This window comes from Hemiscyllium ocellatum (assembly GCF_020745735.1).
Source record: "Hemiscyllium ocellatum isolate sHemOce1 chromosome 27 unlocalized genomic scaffold, sHemOce1.pat.X.cur. SUPER_27_unloc_17, whole genome shotgun sequence".
In the NCBI taxonomy this organism is placed as follows: domain Eukaryota; kingdom Metazoa; phylum Chordata; class Chondrichthyes; order Orectolobiformes; family Hemiscylliidae; genus Hemiscyllium; species Hemiscyllium ocellatum.
The window spans coordinates 440,201-461,394 of record NW_026867484.1 but is presented as its reverse complement, the minus strand read 5'-3'; the positions used below and the strand labels follow the sequence as shown (position 1 = coordinate 461,394).

The window sequence follows — 21,194 nt, the reverse complement described above, 5'->3', positions numbered from 1 at the left end:
ACACTGTGTCAGGGAGGTGGTGTGCCCAGTGTTTGGGTGGATGCTCAGCTCCCCCCAATGCGAGAATGAAAACACAAGCTGTACATCACGGGATTTAAACACGCAGCCGCTCAGTTCAGTTGATGACAGCGCGGTGTCATTATACCGATATTTTTACAACATAATCAAGAGATTACCAGTTTTATGTTTCAATCTATCAGGAGGTCCCAGCTCCTCCTGTCATAGCAAAGTGACAGCGAGTTAATGTATGTTATTTGTTAACTTCCATGGAGCAGTTTCTTGGTCCAGAAAGAATTATTGCTGACTCATGAAGTTATCAAAGTTCTGGAGTTTACAGGACCACACCACATTCCTCTCTGCCTCCCCCAGGAATAACGATTGCTCCTGAGATACTCGCAGTTCCTGACATTCCTTGGTATCCCCAAGTACAATCCATATGTCAGGAAATCACTGGTGCTGCCCTGACACCAGATAGTCGCTGTTGGAACAGAAGGATTAGGGGGAGAAAATGCAGAAATCCGAAATGCAAAGAGACTTGCGAGTTCAAGCCCAGGATTTTCTCAATGTAAAGTTGCAGGTTGAGATGCACTTTCGCCCGCAACTGCCGAATGTGTGACACCAGCTCGTTTACCAGCTCCCTCCTCGCTATCTAAGGGGCCAAACTTACCTTCCAGGTGAAGCAGCAATTTACCTGCACGACCCATAACCCAGTCTACTGCATTTGCTGCTCGCAGTACAGGCTCATCTCCATTGGGGAAAACGAAGCATAAACTGGGTGACTGCTTCACAGAACATCTACGTTCTGCCTGCAAAAAGACCCTGAGCTTCCAGTTGCCTGCCAATTCCACACCTCACCCTATTCCCTGGCCAACATCTCTGTCTCAGGTTTGCTGTATTGTCCCAGCGAAGCTCAGCACCAGCAGAAGGAAGAGCAGTGGATATTCCACTTGGGGACCACACATCCCTCCTGTCCCAATATCGAATTCAATAATTCTAGGGCCTGAACTCCATAGTATCCTCGTCCCTACCATACACACCAAAGCCTTGTTATCACATCGTTTGTCATTCCACACTCCTTAGCCACGAACAGTCTCCATTAATAGTTATTCACCCTCCCACGCAGATCGTTATCAACTCCTTTTTCTGTCCAACAGTTCTTCGCTTTGGGCTCTGTCCTGATCTCCGCCTTCTTCCCACAATATCTCCTGCATATAAACCGACATTTTCCCAATCACCATCAGTTCTGTGGAAGGGTCACATGCAACTCCTGTTTTTTGGTTTCTGATATACAGCACCCGCAATTCTTTCAGATTTTTGTTGAGAGAGAGTTGGAAATTGTTTTGAGAGACAGAAAGAGATGGGGAAGAAACAGAACAGACATGAACTGTTGATCTCCGTTGTTACTCATAACGTAAAATCATTGTAGTGCGATCACTTCCCTTAAATATGAATAGAGGAAGCCACTGGCACGTGAGCTTGTGGCGCCACGGGAGTGCGTCTGACTCCCGATCCAACGGTTGCGTGTTTAACTCACGTCAGGCTCACGAGAGGTCAGCTCCTTACATTTCAAATGAAGAAAGGATTCCGTCTACTCAGTATATCTGTTGAGCCAAATTTTCTGTGTGGAAATTTAGGATCACACATGAAGCTTTGCACAAGCTTACCTGTGCAGGTTTTCTTCCCGATAAAGGCGCGCAAGAGAGTCCCGGAGATGTGACTTGGCTCTCCAGTCTCCCCAATGTTATAGAGATCGCATCGGGAGCAATGGATACTAAAAAATTAGTTTGATGGATGTACCGGTGAAAGTCTTCTTACTGCCACAGCCCGCGTTCGATTCCCGGGCAGAGAGGCAATTTTCAGCAGAGCTACAAGAACGAATCTATGTCTCTCTGGTGGTCAGGATTTGGCACTTTCACCACTGCGGCCCAGGTTCGATTCCTGGTCAATGAAGCAGTTTTCAGCAGGTCTACGGGCTATCCGTTCTTCTTAAATGCGCTGTAGAGTTGTTTATTGAACTTCGTCAAAGCCTCAAAAGAGTCTCAGCGAACACAACTCCCCGGCCAGGGCTCCAGCCACCACCCTGTCCGTTAACAGACAAACGTGCTGACCCATTGCGCCACCAGAACAGGCAGTGGGTTGTAGATTCCCACCAGTCCCAATGTGAGTGAAATATCTTGCCCCCCTCCACTGACTTGAATCTTAAAGAAGAAGCCGGGGAGCAAGCTCCCTTTCTTTTCGAAGACATTTCTCATTTTGTCGTCGGCAGGGGTCACACCTGCGTGGGGAAACCGCAATGTATTTCAAGTTCATCGCATAAACCACTCCGCCCACGAATACAGAACCACACTGGCAGCTTCACTTCCCAGATCTGTCTGCCTGTGGAGCTGAGAAAGAGTGAATCATCGCAGAGTTTGTTTGAATCCATTCGCTTCACAGTGATTCGAAAGGGGTAAATATCTGCACACGGCGAGTCTAGCTGTTTCATCCCAAAATATGAAATGAACTTTCAGTTAAAAACAAATCTAGAAACTGGAGGAGGAACGGAGAAGGTCAGGCAACATTTTTGGAACGAGAATCAGACACAGTATTTCAGAATTCCGTTTTCTCCGACAGGTGCTGTCAAACCTGCCGAGTTTCTCTTTTTTGTCTCGGATTCTCAGCATCCGCAGTCCCTAACGTCAGACATTAATTCAATTGAGAAACCCCTTTGTGGGGAACGGTTCCGTTTGGGGAACATTTTCCTGACCCCATGAAAAGCACAGAGCTTCGAAGCCAAGGAAGAGCAGCCAACAAAGCGTCCCTGGGTGGGTTCAAATCAACAACCTTTCGGTTAACAGCCGAACGCGCTGACCAATTGCGCCACAGAGACAGGTTTTGGCAGGGGCTGCGCAATCGCTTAGAGGAGGCTGTTAGTGAATTCATAATTCAGCCTGCCCCGACTAGAATTACAATTGTCGTCTATCAGTTTTACTTTTCCTGAATAAAGCATGAGACATTCATTGTGGAGACACTGGGGACAGTCTGATTCCACCCTCTGCAGACACATCCATGTCACGAGGAACTAGCTTTCTTACTCCGGGACCGTCGCCCTTCGAGCCTTTCAGTGTTTTGCCTGTTCCCGAGTTCCCTCATTGGCTCGGAGGCGAGAAGGGGTTTGAATTCCTGATGTGCACGAACGACAATTCTTTCAATGTCTCAGATCAGTTCATGTCCCGAGAACATCAGAGTCAATCTCCCAGCCTCTTCAACAAGGGGACGGTGTCTGGACTGTCCCTGCTCAGTCGGACGGTTCATCTTTCATTCTCATCTAAATCCGCTTCCCAAAGAGTTTCCAAAGGTTCACAAAGCTGGAGACTGGGATTTCTGTTTTGCTTCATGAACATTTTTCCAATTTCTAACTGACAATATTTTGCCAAAATCTCTTCCCAAGTGTACGCCATGCTTCATTTCCAGAGATGAGGAATTTCCATTGTGGGGAGACATTCCCAAGGTTGGGAATGTTCGCTTTGGAGCAAAGAAGTTTAACTGGAGATTTCCTGGGGCTGTTGGTAATGATGGGAGAAGAAGCGGTGGGAATGGGCAGATTAATGATCAGAAGAACCAATTGCCACTGACCAGAGTCAGTTACCAGAGGACAGGAATTGAAGTTCTTGAATGAAAAGCAGCACTTGTGCCTAATAAACACAGAGAATACTGCAGAAAGCCAACAGGTCGTGCATCATCTGTGGAAAGGTAAACAGAGCTGACGTTTTGAGTCTGGTACGTTGTTTGTTCCGAACTCGAGTTTCCTGCATGGCAATCAATTCCCAGACTTGAGAAAACGTGACTTTATTGAGACGGGTTTTGTGAAGTTTGAGCGATAATGCAACCAACAGGAAGTCATTTAAAATCGCCGGCGAAGAAAGCATAGTCAGCAGGTTACCACCCTGGGCGGGGGAGCCCCAAAGGATCTCTACGCCAGCACCTTAAGTATTCGGCCACAACTACACGCCCAAAGTTATGATCTAAAATTTCTCATGGAATTGCTCTAACAGGAAAGGTGAGTACTGGACTTGTCCTGTCCGCGCCATAGCCCCAACGTATCCTGTTCCGCTGGATTTGATCAGGACAGAGGAGTCTGATGGGAAATCGAATTGAACTACACACATTGATGAGGGACAGAGCGGGTGGGAAGGATCCATTTCCATGCGTCGAGAGATGAATAATCAGGGCCGAAAATAAGGAGCCACTTCAAGAAATTTGGGGTTCATTCAGCAAAGCTAATGTAGAACTGTTCACAGAAAATGGCGATGAAAGTCTCTCGAGTTATTTTGATGAGAAGTGTTCATGATGCTAATACAATCGAAAGGATGAAGGACGATTGGTAAATGTATTTGGTGACAGTTCTGTTCATGCCTTGTGAGCAAAACCTGGATCTGAAGGAATAAAAGGGACATTAACAATATCGATCTGAAATTGGATACGTGACAAGAAACAGAGCCAATATCAACAGTTGGCTTTTGAACTGGAGAAGGTTTCTCGTGAAATTAGCTTAAGGCTTGAGGTATGCAAGGTCAAGATAATTTAGGTAAAACACGGAAATGCTATCCTCATTAGCAGACAGTGAAAGGATTACAAGACGCAAATTAAGCATTTTCGACAAGTGGTACAGGGGACTGGGAAGAAAAGTATTATAAACTGTGAACAACAAAGTTCTGGAGTACAACACTTACATTCAAAGACCGAAAACATCCAGATCCTGATTAATCAGATTGCATTGTGGTGCTTTTCTGCAAAACATCCACTTGCAATATCCGACAAAAGAGTGACAAAACCTATCCCTGTCAGCCCAGGATAGAAAATCCGAAGGGATGAAGGTTTGCTTATTTTCTGAAGATTCACAAAACTAAGACTGGGTTTTGGTGATTGTTTCCTTTCCACTCCCAGGAGCCACAGTGGTTGAGGCGTTGAGTTGGGGAAAGTAAAATGTGCCCGTGAGCAGCGTGTGAGGCTATTTCAGCTTCCGCTGTGACTTGACTCCGATGTTCTGAGGAACATTTATTGACGCGAGACAGTGAAAAGATTCTCATTCCCGCAGATCGGGAATTCAAACCGTATGCCGGCTCCAGGACAATGAGAAAGATTAATTGGGGTGTGTGAAGAAGCTGTGAGCTGCATTTCAAACAGGTAGGTGGATACAGATGCGTCATCCATTGTGCCCTGGCCCTATGCGTATCTAACGTCACCATGCTGCAGAGTTCTGACGGTAACACGGACATGCGCAGCAATGGGAACATTCACAAGGTCAACAACCAAAGATAATCAGCGTCACTGCTTCCCTTCCACAGTCCCAACTTTGTGAAGCGGGGGGAGGCGGCATGTAACACCAAAGGATCTCTACGCCAGCACTTTAAATGGTCGGTCTCAACTACACGCCCAAAGTTGTGGTCAAAAATTTCTCATGGAATTGTTCTCACAGGATAGGTGAGTACTGGGCTTGTCCTGTCCGCGCCATAGCCCCAACGTATCCTGTTCCCCTGGATTTGATCAGGACAGAGGGGGCTGATGGGAGATCGAATTGAACTACACACATTGATGAAGGGATAGAACGGGTGGGAAAGATCCATTTCCATGCGTAGAGAGATGAATAACCAGGGCCGAAAATAAGGACCCACTTCAAGAAATTTGGGGTTCATTCAGCAAAGCTAATGTAGAACTGTTCACAGAAAATTGTGATGAAAGTTGGGGCGGAGGGTTGGAGAAAGTAAAATGTGCCCGTCAGCAGCGTGTGGGGTTATTTCAGCTTCCTCTCATCTGACAACGCTGTGACTTGACTCCGATGTTCTCAGAGATAATTATTGACGCGAGACAATGAGAAGATTCTCATTCCCGCAGATCGGGAATTCAAACAGTATGTCGGCTTCAGGACAATGAGAAAGATTAATTGGAGTGTGTGAAGAAGCTGTGAGCTGCATTTCAAACAGTTAGGTGGACTCAGATGCGTCATCCATTGCGCCCCGGCCCTTTGCGTATCTTACGCCACCATGCTGCAGAGTTCTGACGTTAACACGGACATGCGCAGCAATGGGAACAGTCACAAGGTCAACAACCAAAGATAATCACCATCACTGATTCCCTTCCACAGTCCCAACTTTGTGAACGAGTACCTTTCACTGACAAAGGAAACACCCTTGTCCTCAGGTGCCTGCTTCATTTCGATCACGATTTCCAGCCCCTCACTGTTCTAGTGTCATTTCCAAACACTTGGCACATAGCCTCAAAAGAAGCTCTGCGGATATCTGCTTGTTCCACCCGAACAGGCAGTGGGTTGCAGATTCCCACCAGTCCCAATGTGAGTGAAATAGTTTTCCCAATCCACTGACTTGAATCTTAAATAAGAAGCCGGGGAGCAAGCTCCCTTTCTTTTCGACGATATTTCTCATTTTGTAGTCGGCAGGGTTCACACCTGCGTGGGGAAACCGCAATGGATTTCAAGTCCATCGCATTAACCACTCGGCCCACGAATACAGAACCACACTGACAGCTTCACTTCCCAGGTCTGTCTGCCTGTGGAGCAGAGAAAGAGTGAATTATCGCAGAGTTTGTTTGAATCCAATCATTTCACAGTGATTCGAAAGGGTTAAATATCTGCACACGGCGAGTCTAGGTGTTTCATCGCAAAAGATGAAATGAACTTTCAGTTAAAAACAAAACTCGAAACTGCAGGAGGAACTGAGAAGGTCAGGCAACATCGGTGGAATGAGAATCAGAGACAACGTTTCAGAATTCCGTTTTCTCCGACAGGTACTGTCGAGTTTCTCTTTTTGTCTCGGCTTCTCAGCATCCGCATTCCCTCACGTCAGACATTAATTCAAACCAGAAACCCCTTTGGGGAAAGGATTTCTGTTTGGGGAACATTTTCCTGACCCCATTAAAAGTTGATGGCTTCAAAGCCAAGAACGGGCAGCAAACACACCGCCCCTGGGTGGGCTCGAACCACCAACCTTTCGGTTAACAGCCGAACGCGCTAACCAATTGCGCCACACAGGCAGGTGCGAGCGTGGGCTGCACCATCGCTTAGGGGAGGCTGTTAGTGAGTTCATAATTCAGCCGGCCCCGCCGAGAATTACAATTGTCGTGTAACAGTTTTACTTTTAGATAATAAAGCCTGGGACATTCATTGTGGAGACACCGGGGACAGTCTGCAGACACATCCATGTCACGAGGAACTAGCTTTGGGCTCCGGGGCCGTCGCCCTTCGAGCCTTTCAGTGTTTTGCCTATTCCCGAGTTCTCTCATTGGCTCGGAGGAGAGAAGGGGTTTGAATTCCTGATGTGCACGAACGACAATTCTTTCAATGTCTCAGATCAGTTCATGTCCCGAGAACATCAGAGTCAACCTCCCGGCCTCTACAACAAAGGGACGTTGTCTGGATTGTCTCTGGACAATCGATAGGATGAATGTAGATTGGTAAATGTATTTAGAGACAGTTCTGTTCATGCCCTGTGAGCGAAACGTGGATCTGAAGGAATAAAAGGGACATTAACAACATCGATCTGAAATTGGATACCTGACAAGAAACAGAGCAATCACTAACAGTTTGCTTTTGAACTGGTGAAGGTTTCTCGTGAAATTAGCTTGAGGCTCGAGGTATGCAAGATCAACATAACTTAGGTAAAACACGCAAACACTTTCCTCATTAGCAGACAGTGAAAGGATTACAAAACGCAAATTAAACATTTTCGACAAGTGATACAGGGGACTGGGAAGATAAGTATTATAAACTGTGAACACCAATGTTCTGGAGCACAACACTTACATTCAAAGACCGAAAACATCCAGGTCCTGATTAATCAGATTGCATTGTGGTACTTTTCTGCAAAACTTCCACTTGTAATGTCCTACAAAAGAGTGACAAAGCTCAGGATGGAAAATCTGAAGGGATGAACGTTGGCTTATTTTCTGAAGATTCACAAAGCTCAGACTGGGTTTTGGTGATTGTTTCCTTTCCACTCCCAGGAGCCGCAGTGGGGGAGAAAAACACCATCTGATTCACTCCTGTCCCTTTTAAGTGAAGGAAACTGCCTTTGCAGGAAAGGGTCCACTCAGTCATCCCAGCTGCATGCTTTACCTGGCTGTACCAGGGATCCAGTAACAAACGGACAACTCAGCTGACCAACAAAGAAAGTGGGGTGGGGGGACTGGGTGCACTTTGAGCTGGAGGTGTTTTCTTTTAAAAGCACTTATTGTATGCCTCTTTTCCTGGTGAAATCTGAAGCTGTAACAAAATAAGGTCGTAGTAAAGGTTACCTGAACATACCGCCAGGTTCAGACTCTGCGAGGTCCAACAGGTTTTTGTTTTAAAGCTGCTCATTTCTTTCAGCCTCCAGCACTAATGTCATGTCTCAGAAGGATCAGTGAATGAGTAGCTAATCTTGTTAGAAATTGTATATTTTTCAGGACTACAGGTTCATTGTTTCATTGGCATTGCAAAGTTTACTGGCAACAGTTGGAGGTGTGGGCTGTATTCACTGGAAATAAAGTTTTAAAACCTCACAAACACCAGGGTATCGTCCAACAGGTTTATTTGGAGGCACTAGGTTTCGAAGTGCTGCTCCTTCATCAGGTTGCTGTGGAGTAGGATCACAAGGCACAGAATATAGTGCAAAAAGATTATAGTGTCATGCAACATAAGTGATGAATTGAAGAAACCTAGATTTCTGTTAAATCATTCATCTTTTAAAATGGATTGCAGATTTCGGCTAATTAATCTGTACATTCCAGAACTTCTTTTAAGTCACGTTTTCCAGGAAACTTAATGCTTTATAAAAGGAGATAGCACCTCACGTCATACAACGCATGAAAGCTGTGAGGTTAGAGTCTGTCTGTATCCCAATCTTGAGTCAGAATGGTTCTACTTCCAAATATATAATCCTGCAAATGCAAATTCACTCCAAATGCGTGAGTGCGTGCATGAGAGAGAGAGAGTGTGTGTAAGTGCGTGTGCATGCTGGGTAAAGTGTGTGTGTGATGGAGTATAATCATGTGCGAAGATGTATGCATTGGTGTGAGTGTAGGGACGTATTATTGTGTGTCTGAGAGAGAGCATGTCTACCGGAAAGGCTCTGCACGAGCGTGTGAGTGTGTAAGTGTGAGAGAGAGCATAACAGTGAAGTGGGGTTACCTGTCATGTGACATGAACCCAAAGTCGCGGTTGAGGCCATCCTCCTGGTTTGCCAAATTGACTATTAGCCTTTGCTGGGCCACTAAAAGTGATTAAGCAGTTACACAACACACATGGGAGAGGGCAGGGTGGGACTTGTCTTTCGATTTGCAGAAGGTGGGACGTTCTGGGTGCTGGAAACTAGGGAAAACACACACTGGAGGACCTTTGGCACAGAGAGATGGAGCTGGAAGCCAGGCTGGAGACACGTTGGGGGAATCACTGTGGATACAGGCCGTTTGGCCCACCAAGTCCATACTGGCCCTCGGAAGAACATACACCCCCACAGCTTATCCCTGAATTTCGAACGCCCAATCCATTCTAGCCAGTACATGTTTGGAACATGGGAGGAAAACCAAGCGCCCAGAGGAAACCCACGTAGACAGGGAGTGGGGGAGGGGTAAGAAAGGGCAAAGTCCACACTGTCACCATGAGGGTGGGTTCAAACCCAGGTCCCTGGTGCTGCAAGGAATCCCCTCTCCAGCACTCGGCAACCGATTGGCTTCTGCCCAATCCTGGTGACACTCCAGTCAGTTTGAGGAAATCAATTTGCTTCCATAGAGTTTCCACGGGGCAGGGGTCGTTGTTACCCGCCAGATTCAACAATCCAATGAAAGGCTCGTCTACAGCGAGAACACTAGTCCACATTTCGCGAAAGAATTAAATTTCTCTCTGCAATTAGAGTCCTTGAGCCCTCCCACGCAGGCTGCGTGTATTCATGAGGATTCTCAATGCATGTTGATATTCGAAATTCCCCAATCCTGGGAAAAAAGATTGAGTGCATTCACCCTCTCCATGCCTCTCAGGATCTCTTCACCTCTATGAGCCCGCCCCAACCCCCCGAGGCTCTTATGCTCGAAATAAAAACGTCTTAGCTTGTCCAACCTCTCCCTGTTACTCAGACCTTGAGTCCTGGTTTCTTGTAAATGTCTTCTGCACTCTTTTCAAGTTTAATAACATCTTTGTTTCGCAAGGTGATCAAAACGAATCACGATACTCCAAGTGTGGCCTCACCAATATCCTGATTAACTGCAACATAACTTGTCAACTTCTATACTCAATTCCCTGACTGATGAAGGGCAGTGAGGCTTAAGCCTTCTTCACTGCCCTGTCTACCTATTTTGTTGGACATATCGGACCTGCTCCAAACTGGATAATCTAACTGATGTGACAGGAAACCGCTTCCTTTCTTGAGACAAGTCTCCCAGAGAGAAGTTGCTGGTTGACTGTCTGAACTACTGAACCTCAGTGCCCTCCTGCCCTCAGGAGGGGGGTCCACATATTTGCGTAAAGTGGTGCTCGAAATTTTTATCATCTTTGGGATGGATCTCCATTCATTCAGTGCTATGGAGTCATGTAGGCCAGAAACATACCCTTCAGACCAACCAGTCCATGATCCCCAACTAAACTAATGCCACCTGTCTGCTCTTGGCCTATAACCAGTTTGTTAATAGTTGTGTTTATTTTTTAACTGTAACGATTGGATTAAAAAATTGCTGATAATTGATTTTAAAGTGTTGGGGATTTATTTTTATCACTAGAACAGATTACACCACTTTTCAGGCTAATTTTACCTAATGTAGGGCAACATGTTCCTCTGGGTGTTTCTGTTTGAGATCTTGAATGCTGCTGTGATGTCGTGCTGAATGCAATGGAGTCAATATTAATCCTAGCCTCACTGTGGCTGTGGGTGAATTGCCTTAATTTGGCTCCTGACTCAGAAACTGCGCAGAGAATCAACTGCTGAAACAATGATTTGCACTTTATTGTCTGTAGCAACCAAAAATAACCCCCCCCCCCCCCCACAAGTTACCAAGTTCAACCTCACTCCCAACTTGGGGATCATCCAATTGATGGCAGAATTTAATTGACTTTCCACCGACAATATCTGTCTCTGGAAGTGTTCAGGGATTCACTGCAGTGTTGTTCTTCCAAGTACTGCTGCTGCATCTTTCTGGGTTTAAATTCTGGTGGAGATTCATCACTTTTAAATCTGTGGTGTGATGTTTCTTTAGATTCTAACACCACCTCCCCACATTGCTAGAGACCTCCAGTGTGTAGCATACCTTCTTAGCCTTGAGGTTTAGCTGTCTGTTTGAAACAGCCTGTCCTGCAATTAACCTCTTGGTGTCAAGGCCATCCTTCCACAGACAGACTAACTTGTCCTTTTGTCACGAGTTTATTAAAAACTTATCTCATCTGTCCCAGGAAACAGCTTGTTGTTATACATCCTTCTTCCCAGGGATAGTTAGCTAGCAGAAATTAGGCCATTCAGCCCATTGAGTCTGCTCCACCATTCAATCCTGGCTGAAAATTTCTCATCCCCATTCTCCCCGTAACCCTTGATACTTAAGAATGATTATATGGTGGAGCAGACTCAATGGGCTGAATTGCCTAATTTCTTTTTCTGAGGGCTTATGATTTTGCAGTTTCTCAGTGGCCCTTTTGTTTCTTGATCCAGAAAGAGTTATTGCTGACTCAGGTTTACAAGACCACACCATAGTCCTCTCTGCATTGTCCAGGAATAACTATTCCTTCTGAGATATTGGAAATTCCAGACCTACCTTGGTATCCCTGAATAAAATCGGTTTGTCAGAAAATCTCTGCTCCTACTCTGGAACAGAAGGATTATGGGGAGAAAATTCAGAAATCGGATGTGCAAAGAGACGATGGAGTTCTATTCCAGGATTCTCTCAAGGTAAACTTGAAGGTTGAATCAATAGTTGGGGAGGCAAATGCAATGATGGCATTTATTTTGATCAGACTTGAATATAAAGGCAGGGATGTACTTCTGAGGCTCTGTAAGGCTCCGGTCAAGCCGCATTTGGAGTATTGAACGCAATTTTGGGCCCCATATCTCAGGAAGGATGTACTGGCCCCTTTATTATTAACTATTCAATTCAGCTCATTGAATCAATTCTGCCATTTATTCAGATCACGTTAACTCTGGTAAACATCAACTCCACTTTCTTGCTATTTCGCCATAATCCTCGATTCCCTCACTAGTTAAACAAAAACTGACAGCCTTGAATGTACTTAACGACCCAAGCTCAACAACCCCCTGTAGTAACATGTTCCACAGATTTACTGCCCTCAGTAAAAATTCCTATCTGTCTTCAACATGCAATCTCTCATTTGCAGGTTATTCCCTCTGGTGCTAGACTCACCCACAAACGTAAACTTTTCCACATCAAGCCTGTCAAGTCTCCCCAGAATCGTTTATGTGAAAATAAGGTTACCTCCAAATCTTCTCACTTGTAATAAGTATAGGCCCAACCTATTCACTTCTCTTCATATGATATTCTTTTCATCCTAGTCAACCTTCTCTGGACTGCCTCCAAAGCCAGTATATCTTTCCTTGGGTAAAGGACCCACCCAGTGTTCAGTTGTGGCCTGACTGGTGCCTGACATAGGTTCACTATAACCTCCCGACCTTTACACTGTATTTAAAGGTAAACCTCCCATTTGCCTTCCCTATTTTTCACTGAACTTGGAGGAAGAGATGCATGGGTATGGGCTTCCAAATCCCTCTATTCAACAGCTTTCTCCATTTAACATTCAGCACTGTTCCTCCTGGCAAAGTGCACAACCTCATTTCCCCAAATTCTATTCCATCTGCAAAAGGTTTGCTCATTTACTTAATCTGTCTATATCCCTGTGCAGATATTTCATGTCTTCTCACCACCTGCCTTCCCATCAACCATCTTTTCTGCAATCTTGGCAATAGTGCATTCACTTTACTTATCGAAGTAAATACTTGTAAATAATACATATTGTAAATAAGTTTGGCCCCAGCACTGATCCCTGTGGCACACTACTAGTTACAAGTTGCTATCCTGAACGTGCCCCTTATCCCAATTGTATCATTGGTTAGCCATTCCTCTATCCATGCCTCTTTGCTTATTATTTCATGTGATGTGAATATCATTGGGTCTGCCAACAACCCTTCCCAAATTGTCCTTGAAAATGTGGCGCTGAGCTGCCTCTTAAATTGCTTCACATTATGATTTGGTCTGCAATAATGTTCAGGAGCGAGTTCCAGGTTTTTGATCAATAACAAAGAAGCAATGCGATATATTTCACAGTTGGAATGCTGTGTTCACACTTACCTGCTCTTGGTAGTTGAGGTGATGGCTTGGAAGGTGCCATTGAAGAGCCACCAATTAATCAAGCCAGAATGATAGATTGTGGCCAGAGATTCTGCTTTCTGACTTTCATCATCAATCTACATTCTTTCCAGCCAATATTTTAGTCTCAAACTGCCACACAATTACTCCTGTTATAGCTTCAATCAGCTATAATAATATGACCACCCTTGGGATGACTTTTCACACTTGAGTGCAAAATAAATACAGATAATTTTTTCCAGCTTTGATGGAACAAAAAAACAGCAAATTGATGGATAATTGCAGTTAGTGCAAACAAAGCTAGCGATCGATAAAGACTAACCCTGTTCACTTCAATGGCCAAATTACATTTTGAAAACCAAATACACACAGACAACATGTCAAAGTGGTTCCTAGGAGGAGAAATGGGACATTGAAGAGGAGTGAAATGATTGCTTTTGGTCACCGCCACCATTGTCCGAAAAACATATTGAAAGGATTCTTTATAGGTAGGCAAAAAGATGGAGTGGTATAACACTTCAGACACCGCAAAGTGTAAGACCACTTTCTAGTGGAAGAAAAAGACATTTCTTATTTCTAGAAGAACGGGGGAACAAATGGGAAATAAATCTGAATTGGTAACTCTTTCTTATTAAGGATGTTCCTTCACCACAGTCTTGACTTAGAGCATAAGTTCTTCATCAGGAATGAAGGTTGGTCCAACGGGGCTGAGAGATAATTGGGAAGAGGATGGGGATGGAGGGGGGGGGTAACTGTGAATGAAATAGGTCGATGGTGGTGCAGATTTATCATGAGAGGTAAGACAGGAGGGTGGAGCGAATAGGTGGGAAGCAAGATGAAAATGTAGGACTGCTCAAGAGGCTAATGCCGAGTTGGAAGGTTGGATCTGGGACAAGGCGCGTGGTGTGAGAGTGAGGGTGAGGGGAAATACGGAAACTGTAGTTGGTGGGTCCCAAGGCAGAAGATGAAGTATTCTTCCTACAAGCGTCAGGTAGCTAGAGCTTGGAGGGGGATGCGGCACAGGACTTGCATGCCCTTGACCGAGTGGGAGGGGAAGTTAAAGTATTCAGCCACAGGGCGATGGGGTCGTTTAGGTTTGGAGTCCTAGAGCTGTTCCCTGAAATGTTCTGCAAGTTGGCATCCAGTCTCCCCAATGTGTCAGAGCAATGGACATATAAATAAATCTTATAAACAAATTGGATAAATTTTAGCATGCCGGAGTATTTATCTTTAATGAAGATAACGAAAATATTAATAAAATTCGGTGACTGTTTGATACGGTTTGTCGGTCAGGCTCAACTCATCCCCTTCAAATGAGACAATGCTATTGATAGCGGTGAACTACTCTTTTTGCTGTAAAATCACAAGTTATTGATTTATTTTCACAACTTACTGGTATTCACACCTGCACATTCAATGTCAAACTCTGACATCAGAAATGAAATTACAGCATTAATTTTGACTTACAATATTTGAACAAACAAATTAATAGCACACAGTGAATACCAAGTCTGATAAATATGAAATCAAATTTGACCCAAAAAATATACAATCAAGATGGGAGATAATAAATGGGGGAAGTGCATAAGGTAAGAAATGCAGCATCAAAGAAGGTGCTCCTCCAGGGAGTGTATTTTACCAACTACAACTGCTAAATATAAACAAACACTCTGACATGATCCTCCGGTTTTAATGTGAACCAAAGCCCCATACAGTAGGTACCATTTAAATAAGTTAATAGATACAAGCCTTGAGCCAATCCAGCCTCCAGTTGGGCCCCCCTTTTGGAGCTCGGAGCTTCCTCCAGCTCCGGTGGGTTGTTGAGCTCCTGGGATCCAGCTGCCACTGCCACTCCTCCACTGAAGAAGCTTTGGGAAGCAGATGCAAAGGCAAGATACAGAACAGAGTACCTTTGCCAAGGAAAGCAGCTTATGGAGACATTGAGCAATAGCATCACATGGTTTTGACCAATCGACCTCTGGGTTATGTGCCCAGCACACTCATGCTGCACTACTCTGCTTCGGTGCTCCGAGTCACCGGATTGTGGATCAGTTTAAATTCGATCCTCTATCTCTGATAACATCGCTGCACAAGGCAGTGAAGAAAGGTTTAGGCACACTAACCTTCATCAGTTAGGGAATTGAGTATAGATGTTGGCAAGATATAGTGTAGTTATACAGAACGTTGATAAGGCTGCACCTGGAGTATTGTGATCAGTTTTGGTCCCCTTGGTATCGTGTGATTTCTGACATCTTCAACTCTGGGTTAGTGTTGAACTTGATAGGATATTTTGTCCAACTCAGCATGTTTAAACAGTATCGCTCGGAGGGAGTCATTTGAAACATTTGAGGAGGTGAGTTCAACAAGATTGAACTATTCAAAGTTACTTGGACTCTCTTTTAAACTTACATCAGGACCAGTAGTCAGAGACACATACAACATGGAAACAGACCCTTCGGTCCAACTTTTCCATGCTGACCTGATATCCTAAATTAACCTAGTCCCATTTGACAGCACCTGACCCATATACTCTGGAAGCTCATTTCATGTATGTGCCACCCTCTGCATGAAGAAGTTGTCCCTTTAATATATTTCGCCTGTCACCCTGAACCTATACCCTCTATTTCTGGACTCCTCCAGCCCAGGGAAAATACCTTGTCTTTTACCCTGTCCATCCCTCTCATGAATTTAAACGTCTATTAGGCCACTCCTCTACCTCCGATGCTCCAGTGAAAACAGCCCCAGCCTATTCAGACTCTCCCTGTAGCTCAAACCCTCCAACCCCCAGCAACGTTCCGTAAATCTTTTCTCATAGAGAAGTCAACGTTTCAGTCCTGAAGAAGGGTTAATATCCAAAATGCTGACTACTCCACATCCTGATGCTGCCTGGCTTGCTGTGTTCTCCAGACCTCCTGCTTGCCTACTTCGGGTTGCAATAGGTAGTGGCTCAGTGGTTACCACTGCAGCCTAACTGTGCCACAGATCCAGGTTTGATTCCAGCCTTGAGTGTCTGTCTGTGAGGAGTTTGCATATTCTCCCAGTGTCTGCGTGTGTTTTCTCTGGGTGGTCGTGTCCAAAGACGTGCAGGTCTGAGGTTTGATGAAGGCCTTCCTGCACTTAGAGCAACTGAACAACCTCTCCTCCATGTGGACCCACCAGTGGGCCAGCAGGTCAGAAGAAAGAGCAAAGCCCTCCATGCACTCGGGGCAGAAGAACCGCCTCTCCTCGGTGTGGACCCACTGGTGTCTCAGCAGGTGGGAAGAACTGCTGAAAGCCATCTTGCACTCAGGGCTTGAGAACAGACGTCCGGGGTGCTGCACTCAGGGCAGCAGAAGGGCCTCTCCTCTCTGTGGACCCATTGGTGCTTCAGAACCCTTTCAAATTTCCCAATATCCTTCTGATAGGAGGGAGACCAGAATTGCACACAATATTCCAAATGTATTCCACAATATTCCAGTGTCCTGTCCAGCCACAACGAAACTTCCTAACTCCCATACTCAAGTTAGAGGATTGCGATAGTTTTTAAAACTCACAAAATAAAATAGGAAAAAAATGGAAGGACAAACCGAATTTTGAAGTCAACTTGGAAGCATCATTGAGAAATCGGCGGACTAGGTTTATTAGGTACCTGTTCTCCTTAAATACACGATATACATCTTTATCTTCTGCTCTTCGTAGTTCACAAAACCATGCTGAGTATCCTTGATCACATTATTCCTATCCAGATGTTCATAAATCCTATCCCTTACAATTTTCTCTAAGACTTTGCCCACAACAAAAGTGAGACTCACCGGCCTATAGTTACTAGGGTTATCTCTACTCCCCTTCTTGAACAAGGGAACCACCTTTGCTATCCTCCAGTCTTCTGGCACTATTCCTGTAGACAATGAGGTCATAAAAAATCAAGGCCAATGGCTCTGCAATCTCCTCCCTTGCTTCCCAGAGAATCCTAGGATTAATGCCATCAGGCCCAGGGGACTTATCTATTTTCACCCTTTCCAGAATTTCCAATACCTCTTCCCTACATACCTCAAAGCCATGAATTTTAATTGATTGTGACTCAATATTCACATCGGCAAGAATGTCCTGTTCCTGAGTGAATACTGATGAAAAATATTCATTCAGTGTTTCCCCAATCTCTTCTGCCTCCATGCGCAACTTCCCACTACTATCCTTGACTGGACCTATTCCTACCCGAGTCATTCTTTTATTCCTGACATACCTATAGAAAGCCTTTGGGTTTTCCCGAAACCTACCAACCAAGGACTTTTCATGTCCCCTCCTTTCTGCTCGTAGCTCTCTCTTTAGATCCTCCCTGGCTAACATAACTCTCAATCGCCCCAATTAAATTTCATGCCTCATCTTTACATAGGCCACCCTTTTCACTTTAACAAGGGATTCCAATTCATTATTAAACCACGGCTCCCTCACACGACCCTTTCCTCCCTGCCTGACTGGTACATACTTATCAAGAACATTCAATAGTTGCTCCTTGAACAAGCTCCACATATCGATTGTGCCCTTCCCTTAAAGACTACTTTTCCAAGCCACGCATCCTAAGTCATGCCTCATCGCATCATAATTTCCTTGCCCCCAGCTTTAACTCTTGCCCTGCAGTGCACATTTATCCTTCTTCATCACCAGAGTAAAAGTCACCGAATTGTGGTCACTGTCCCCAAAGTGCTCACCTACCTCCAATTCTAACACCTGGCCTGGTTCATTACCCAGAACCAAATCCAGTACGGCCTCACCTCTTGTTGGCATGTCAACATATTGTGTCAGGAAACCCTCCCGCACACATTGGACAAACACCGCCCCATTTAATGTACTCGAGCTATAGCTTTCCCAGTAAACATCTGGAAAGTCAAAGACTCCCATAACAACCACCCTATTACGTTCACTCTTCTTCTGAATCACCCTCGCAATCCTTTCTTCTACATCTCTAGGACTATTAGGCCTGTAGAAAACTCCTAACAGGGTGACCTCACCTTTCCTATTTCTAACCACAGCCCAAACTACCTCAGATGGCGAGTCTTCATCCATCGTCCTTTCCACCGCTGGAATACGATCCTTGACAAGCAATGCCACACCTCCCCCTCTTTTCCCCTCACCTCTGACCCTACTAAAACATTTAAACACTGGAACCTGCAACAACCAATTCTGTCCCTATTCTACCCATGTCTCCGTAATAGCCACAACATCGAACTCCCAGGTACCAACTCACGCTGCAAGTTCACCTACCTTATTTCGTATACTTCTCAAATTGAAGTATATACACTTCATGTCACATTCCTGTTTAGAGGCAACCTCCTGTGAAATTGATGCCATGTTCCTAACCTCCCTCCACTCAAGGTCCTGCACCCTAAAGCTACAGTCTCGGTTCCCAAGTCCCGGCAGAGTTAGTTTAAACCCCACCTAAAACAGCACTAGCAAACGTCCCCCCAAAAGATACTGGTGCCCCTCAGGTTCAGGTGTAGACCCTCCTGTTTATAGAGGTCCCACCTTCCCCAGGAAGAATCCCAGTTATCCAGATACCGGAACCCCCCCTCCTGCACCATCCCTGTTGCCACGCTTTTAACTGTTCTCTCTCACTATTCCTTGACTCGCTATCAAGTGGCACGGGTAACAAACCAGAGACAACAACTCTGACTGTTCTAACTCTGCACTTCCAACCTGGCTCCCTGAAAGCCTGCCTAACATCCTCATCCTTCTTCCTACCTATGTCGTTGGTGCCAATGTGGACCACTTCGGGCTGCTCCCCCACCCCCTGAAGGACCCGGAAAACACGATCAGAGACGTCGCTTACCCTTGCACCTGGGAGGCAACATACCAATCGTGAGACTCTCTCACCCCCACAACACCGCCTATCTGTGCCCCAAACTATCGAGTACCCAATAACTATTGCTCTGCTCTTCTCCACCCTTCCCTTCTGAGCAACAGGAACAGGCTCCGTGCCAGAGGCCTGAACCCCACTGCTTACCCCTGGTAAGTCCTCCCCCAACAAGTATTCAAAAGGGTTACTTGTTCTTGAGGGGAACGACCGCAGGGGTTCTCTGCATTGCTGCTTTCTCCAAATCCTCCTCAGTGTCACCCGTCTGCCTGCAATCTTTGGAGTTGCAACTTTCCTGAAGCACCGATCTATGACCCCCTCTGCCTCCCAAATGATTCTAAGTTCATCCAACTCCAGCTCCAGTTCCTGAACACGGTCTTGGAGGAGCTGGAGATGGGTACACTTCCTGCAAGTGTAATCAGCAGGGACGACCATGGCATTCCTCACCTCAAACCTGTCGCAAGAGGAACATTACACTGTCTTCACTGCAATCCCTCCAAAAGTAACCTTCAAAAAAAAAACAAGGTCTGAAGAACAGAACAAGCAAAATGCAGCACTTACCTGCTTACCACAATGGGTCTTATTATTAGGTTAGAGGAGGAGGGCGGGAGGGAGGCACTACCCGTGTAGTGCCTCGGGTTCCTCTCCTGCTCGCCTTTATTGGGAAAAAAAACCTACCCAGGTTAGCTTGCGCTACACCAGCTTCCGGGTCCGCTCCGCGCTTTTTTCCCATAAAGGCGCGCAGGTGAGTCCCGGAGATGTGACATGACTCTCCAGTCTCCCCAATGTTATAGACATCACATCTGGAGCAAGGGATACAAGAAAATTACATTGATGGATGTACCGGTGAAAGTCTTCTTTCTGCCGCAGCCCAGGTTCGATTCACGGGCAGCGAGGAAATTTTCAGCAGAGCTACCAAGCGGCGTCGATGTCTCCCTGGTGGTCTAGTGGTTAGGATTTGGCGCTTTTACCGCCGCGGCCCGGGTTCGATTCCCGGTCAGGAAAGCAGTTTTCAGCGGGTCAGAGGGCCCTCTATTCGTCTTAAACGCACTGCACAGTTGTTTATTGATCTTCGTCGTTCCTGTGTGCTGCAGTGTGAAATAGCATCCTGATGCAGATTTGCTTGCGTGCGTTGGGATGATTGTTTCTGCAGCTGCAAACGAGTGAACAATCTTCACTCTCTCGGCGGAGCAGATCAGGGCTGTTTGGCAGTGTCTGTTTGTAGACGCGGTTACCTTTGTTTAACAATTTAAATTTAATTTTTTTTATGTATCCATTGCTCCCGATGCGATCTCTGTAACATTGGGGAGACTGGAGAGTCAAGTCACATCTCTGGGACTCTCCTGCTCGCCTTTATTGGGAAAAAAAACCTACCCAGGTTAGCTTGCGCTACACCAGCTTCCGGGTCCGCTCCGCGCTTTTTTCCCATAAAGGCGCGCAGGTGAGTCCCGGAGATGTGACATGACTCTCCAGTCTCCCCAATGTTATAGACATCACATCTGGAGCAAGGGATACAAGAAAATTACATTGATGGATGTACCGGTGAAAGTCTTCTTTCTGCCGCAGCCCAGGTTTGATTCACGGGCAGCGAGGAAATTTTCAGCAGAGCTACCAAGCGGCGTCGATGTCTCCCTGGTGGTCTAGTGGTTAGGATTTGGCGCTTTTACCGCCGCGGCCCGGGTTCGATTCCCGGTCAGGAAAGCAGTTTTCAGCGGGTCAGAGGGCCCTCTATTCGTCTTAAACGCACTGCACAGTTGTTTATTGATCTTCGTCGTTCCTGTGTGCTGCAGTGTGAAATAGCATCCTGATGCAGATTTGCTTGCGTGCGTTGGGATGATTGCTTCTGCAGCTGCAAACGAGTGAACAATCTTCACTCTCTCGGCGGAGCAGATCAGGGCTGTTTGGCAGTGTCTGTTTGTAGACGCGGTTACCTTTGTTTAACAATTTAAATTTAATTTTTTTTATGTATCCATTGCTCCCGATGCGATCTCTGTAACATTGGGGAGACTGGAGAGTCAAGTCACATCTCTGGGAC

General features: G+C 45.7%; 4 non-coding genes across 4 annotated transcripts; 2 read left to right on the top strand and 2 right to left on the bottom strand.

The window, feature by feature from the left end:
• Positions 1-2,795: 2,795 nt before the first annotated feature.
• trnan-guu (transfer RNA asparagine (anticodon GUU)) lies at positions 2,796-2,869 on the bottom strand. The gene has a single exon. It is a non-coding gene; the product is annotated as a tRNA-Asn (tRNA).
• A 4,086-nt stretch (positions 2,870-6,955) lies between these two features.
• On the bottom strand, positions 6,956-7,029 carry trnan-guu (transfer RNA asparagine (anticodon GUU)). Its single transcript has one exon. It is a non-coding gene; the product is annotated as a tRNA-Asn (tRNA).
• A 13,063-nt stretch (positions 7,030-20,092) lies between these two features.
• trnak-uuu (transfer RNA lysine (anticodon UUU)) lies at positions 20,093-20,164 on the top strand. Its single transcript has one exon. It is a non-coding gene; the product is annotated as a tRNA-Lys (tRNA).
• Positions 20,165-20,788: 624 nt separating this feature from the next.
• trnak-uuu (transfer RNA lysine (anticodon UUU)) lies at positions 20,789-20,860 on the top strand. Its single transcript has one exon. It is a non-coding gene; the product is annotated as a tRNA-Lys (tRNA).
• Positions 20,861-21,194: the final 334 nt, after the last annotated feature.